This window comes from Magnolia sinica, chromosome 5, assembly GCF_029962835.1.
Source record: "Magnolia sinica isolate HGM2019 chromosome 5, MsV1, whole genome shotgun sequence".
NCBI lineage: Eukaryota > Viridiplantae > Streptophyta > Magnoliopsida > Magnoliales > Magnoliaceae > Magnolia > Magnolia sinica.
In genome coordinates, this window is record NC_080577.1 from 6,105,252 (window position 1) to 6,111,431 (window position 6,180).

Here is a 6,180-nt window from a genome sequence, read left to right on the forward strand (position 1 = left end):
TTTCAATGGTGGACATTTCCGTTTACATTGTTTCATTTGGTGTGGTGCCTGATTTTTAAATTCCTATTCTATTGTGGCCTTTCAAAACCGATGGATGGAATGGATTTGTCACGAATCTGTGGGTCCACACAGCCCCGGGCACAGTCATATCTATGTAACGTGCCCAGGGTCACAGGCAATTTGCTTCCATAATTTGGAAGGCGAGTAACTTGTTACTCGGGCTGGGTACGACGCTTAATGCTCGGGTTGGCTTGCTCCGCGGACGCGGATTGTGTCCTACCCCTGCCCGGACGGTAGGGGTCCACCGTGATGTAAGTGTTTTATCCACGCTGTTTGTCCAATTTCTCATATCATTTTAAGGTATTATCCTGAAAATGAACAGGTCCACAGCTCCAATGGACCACACCAAAGGAAGATGTAGTGATAATGACACCCACCCTTGAAACCTTTTTGAGGGCCACCATAATGTTTTTTAACCATCCAACATATTCATAAGGTCATGTAGACGTGGATTAAGTGAAAAAAAAATATATATATATATATATCAGCTTGATCCGAAACTTCTCCACTTCCTAGGAAGTTTTTAACGGTGGACGTGCAATCCCCACTCTGTGGTCCAATTAAGATCTAAACGTGCATCATTTTTTTGGCTCATTCCTTAAAATAATCTGAGAAAAATGATAAACAATGTGGATAAAATACTTACATCACGGTAGGTCCCACAGAGGATGCAATCTGCATGCGGCAAACTTGGCATATATTAACACAAATTAAGCCGGCTAAATTATGAAAGCCATTATCATCAGGTCAAAGCATAAGAAGTTATTTAAACAACTATAGCTCGTGTGTGGTGGACGCTTTTTTTTTTAAAATAAGATGGTTGGATAATTTTTTCCTATCAAATAAATGCATGATAATCTAATTGTTAGATAACCTCAAGGGATAACTGCATCAAATCCATGAATCTTCTCAGGACTCATCACAAAAATATTTCGAATCCATGAGAAAAGAAGAGAAATGAGATTACAACTCTTTAAATAAGTCTACAAACCTTAGGGTGAAGTTTCGAAATTATACTATAATTGAAATTCTTAAAAATCGCGACTTACTATAAATAATAAACTTACTGTTTATAGACTGGACCTTAAGATTTTTCGACCAAAAATAGTGTCTATTTGGCTCAACCAGGCTATACTCCTAATTATTAAGCACTACTCCTAATTATTAAGCATTTTTCATATTGGAAGCAACTCCTAAACTCAAACGGATTAAGGGGTATAACCAAACTAAAACTTACTATAAATAGCAAAAATGAAATTAAAACAAAATTTCGACTATCGATTTGATGGTATTTCACAAATTTAGCATGGGCAACCTAGCATGATAGGGTTGAGTGACTAAAGTAGCTCGTCTTATCATAAAATTATATATGGTATGTTCGATAGCTCATTTCAATTTGCAAAATATATCTATTTTAAGTTCTGACAGTGCGAATCACTTCTGTCATTGACCGGGCTTTTTTTGATCCATCTTAGCCATGAAAATGTCTATGACCTGCCTTACATCAATAACCAAATAAGCCTCGCTTTTGGTTCCTTGTACACCTCATTTGGTGCCCATATTAAGAAGGGTTTGCTTTGAGTTATTTCTATTCCATATCAGTAATTTCTGAGTAATTTTCTTTTTACCTGTTCATAAATACCAAAATCATAATTCTAAAGAAACGGTGGGAAAGGAAACATATTTCCTTGAGAAATTTTCTTTTAATTGTTGAAAGGAAGGGGAAACTAATTTCCTATGCAATTAAATATTTTTAAAAATCAACTTTTTATTTTCTCATCCGCACCCTCACAAAGGATCTTTCCTTTCCCTCATTTTCTGTCCTGAAAACTTTGTTGGATTGGCCACTAAACTACGTGGGTGGCTATTGTCCGTGCCCCATAAGCCCTACCATAATATATGTAATTTATCCATGCCAGTCATTTATTCTTTCATATCATTTTAAAGTATGAGCTCAAAAATCAGGTAGATTTAAATCTCAAGTGGACCCATCACAAGAAAACAATGGTGATTAAACACATACTATTAAAAACTTCCTAAGCCTCACTATAATGTTTATTTGCCTTCCAACCTATTGATAAGGTCACACAGACCTAGAAGAAATGAAAAAACACAAATATAACTTGATCAAGTACTTTGGTAGCTCAGAAGAAGTTTTGAATAGTGGGCATTCAATCACCATGGTATCATGTGGTATGGTCCATCTACAAATTAGATATACATAATTTTCAGGCTCATGATATTGTTGGACGTAGGCCGGTGGGGCCCACTGATGAGCAATCACTAGTGGGTGAGTCTCATAAGTTTAGGCATCTTCCGGCCTTTTATATTTCAAATTCAATTTTGAATTTGATTTATGATAGGAGATAGGGATAAGACCGGATGATATAGTCTCATCCAAACTTCTCTCCTTTCCTATAAAAAGGCATTCGCTCTCTCTCGCATTATGAAATACAATAAATTGAGAGTATAATCTGTCAATCTTAGCTTGTCCTTGGGACGATCTGATCCATAGATCGTAATCCGAGGCCACTATATACCGTAGGATCAGAGGTGTGACTAGTTCCATCTGCTCCAGTAGTAGATAGGTGAGCCGTTGAAGCACCATTCTTCTGCTTTGTGGGAGTTCCAAACTTCGTGTAGACCGTCAGATCTTGAAGGCTCACCTTCCGCGCTTTCCTACAGATATAAGTTGATCCGACAAAATGGATAGATGACTTGAATAAAATACATACACTGTGGTGGGGCGAGTATACATGCTGATACAGGCAGCGTCAATAGGAGTCCACATCTAACTTTGTCACGGACCTTGTGTTTTCCCTTTTTTAGTGTCTGTGTTAACTTATAAAATGGTTGGATCTCAAATAAACATTACAGGGGGACCTAAGAAGGTTTCAACGGTGGGCATTATTTTCTCCACTATTTTCTGTGGTAGGGTCTACTCGAGCTATGTATCTACCTCATTCTTTGGCTCATGTCTTAAAATGATCTCGCCAAATGGATAGATGATGTGGATATAACACATACATCATGGTGGGCCTACATTACTTGGTGACCTTGCTCCAGAAGCTACTCTTGCTACTCAACCTGCCAGTAATTAATCCCCTATTTTCAAAATTCAAAAAATCACTTGAGCCTGACATATGTTAACAAAAATTAAGGGTTGTATAGAAAACCTGTAAAGCATATTTTCAAGTTTAAGGGGTGGCAATGGGCGGCAAGCAGGCCTTGTAAGGAGTGGATTAGGTGCGGCCTTTACCATGGGGCCCGCCGTGATGTATGTACTCTAAATCTATGCGGTTCATCTATTTTGGGAGATCATTTTTAGGAAATGAGCCCAAAAGTGAAGAAAATCCAAGTCTCAAGCGGACCATGTTATAAGAAACAAGTGGTGATGGTAACACCCTACCATCACGGCAAGGTTTCGGTAATGTTTTTTGCCATCGAATCTGTTGATAAGGTTACATGAACTTAGATGGAGTGATAAAACAAATATCAGCTTGATTCATAACTTTTGTGGCCCATTAATGGTCAATCACAACTGTTTCCTATGGTATGGTCCACCCTTGAGAATTATATATGCTTTATTTTTAGGCTCATGACCTAAAATGATCTGGCAAAGTTGAGGGGACAGAGTGTATATAAAATACATGCATCAAGATGGACCCGACAGTAAGGGCCGCACCGTTTTGGGTGAGGCCAGGGCTGCACCTAATCCGGAATCTAGTCTCGGCATCCTAACCAGGTCATGCTTAGGCCGGTGATAAATGGCATAAGTAGGTCTAATCATCAAGTGGGCCATCATTATAGAAAAGAATGAACCGTGTAAAGGCACCCACTGACGGCTCTTATTCTTTGACAAGTGTAATTTAAATACACTTCTTGGATCGGACCGGAACTATTTATATGCTCGGCTAACTAATGGTAGATGAACTATTAAAATAAATAAATAAAATCTTATATATGAGTACTTCAAACCTTTGATCATCTAAATCTGTTCCTAACTAGGCCAACCTGGCTCGCTTGGCCAACCAGGTCAAGGGCCTAAACTAAGGTTGAGCTAGGCCCAACCCAGCCCTAGTCCAACCCATTGCCACTCCTAAATTTATACACAGATGAAATTTTGAGTCGGATTCCACTACGATTGGTTCATAAAGAGAGCAGACTGAGTTGGAAGGTAAGTGCATGATTTTGAGACTCGGCTGAGTCAACTCAGATTCGGTAGTACCCGAGCTGGTTTGATATCATGAGATCTTCTACCCCACCCCCAACTCAATCCTGAGTTTCACCTTCTAAGGGTGACCGAGTTGATCCAAGGCACCTGGTTTTTTAAGTATGCCCGTGTATCAGTTTAGCCAGAAATTAGAGGACCCAACCCGCCCCACGACATCCCTCAATAGGCCTTGCACCCCTAGTATTAGGCTTAGACTCTGGCCATTCCTTAATGTAAAGCAGGATCAACCTGCATTGTTGCAGTCCCTGTATCAGGCCTTTGGGCCAATCCATGGGCCTAAAATCACGCTGGAGTGAGCCCAGGTTGGAACCCACCTGGCCCAGCTCTCTAAGGGGCCTGAAATTAACAAGAGATTATCCACTACCTTTTTTTTTTTTTTTTGGGTTTATGTTCCTCCCATGAGAATCAGTTGGGCCCACCAACAACTGTTGGAATGGAGGTCTGGACATGGCCCTGAGATCACTAGGATAGGATGATCAAACTTACATTTTGCACCGTTCACTTTAAGGCCTCTAGTTTTGTGCATCAAACATGGTTTATCGTGATTTTAGGGTCATGTCCAATCCATGACGGATCCCATTCAAAGGTCCACATGATCATGGGTTGTTAGATGCGCATACTGAAAAATGGCACTTCAAACGTGATTTTGTTTTTGGAAGACGAGAATTCTTATTTCCTTCAATAGGGTACGCACCCACACACCAAGCCAAGAACCAAAAATCAAAAAGAAAAAGAAAACCTGTCTCCGAAATGATACAAACAGACGGGATGGGACATTAACAAGCTTTGCAATAAGCGCTTTTCAGGAATCTTAGATTCCAGGTGAAGAGTTATTATTTTACTTTTCTTTGGGAGAATGAGCACATACTTCCAAAGCTACTAAATATTTGACCTTTTTGAGATCCACCCTGATGTGCATGTTAGATTGAAACCGTGCATCTAGTATGGCTCTTAATGTTTTCTAACGATCATCTTAATCTACTATTAAATTTGAGAGAGGGCAAAGAATAGAAAACGGAATAAAACTAGGTTTGTTCTCTCTTTGGAGATGCACGTAGTTAACCAAAAATGTGTGGGCTTGTGAGTTGTAGATTACTCAAAGGATTGTAGAGCTGAGCATGTCCTAGTTACTATTTTTAGTACCAGTTTTGCTTCACGCAGGCACAACAGTCGATAGCATAAATCGGAACACATGCGATTTGCCAAACCTGTTTACCTAAGAGAAATGGTAAAGATAAAGAAAAATATCCCAATCGGTCTAAATTTTTTGGCGTGATAGGATTTGAAAAATTAGCAAGTTCCGGAATATACATTTGAACTTATTAAATAAGCAGGGGGTTGGAGAAAGAATGAGTGTTATGACTAATTATAAATAAAGTTAAACAAAGTAGTAAATGTACCATATGAGCTGATCAGCAACGAAGATGCGTAAGAGGAAAGAAGAGATTTGACATTGATCATCGTAAAAAAGATTGTTAGATATCTTTAACCTCAATCCTACTGTGCAAGATTTAAATTATTATATTGGTTGGATGATGCCTTTGAACGAATTGAATTAACTTGTATATGAGATAGGTTTTGGATGAATAGCTTGGATTGACTAAATTGAGTTTGATGGGTTTGATCGGCTAGGTGGGCTAGATTGGTTGGGTATGATGGATTCTACAAGATGGACTATGTTTGAAGAGTTTTATTGAGAAAGATGGCTTAGGCCAAATGGTCTAGGCTTTGAAAGGGTGGCTAGGTTATAGGGGAGAGATATCTCTCCTCTCCTCTTGGCTAGTTGGTGTAGGAATGAAATGGTGAATGCATATTTTTAGGTGGATGTTGTGTCATGGTAGTGATTTGGGTGAAGTTTGTGAGCAAATAGAGGCTTGAAGGAATGT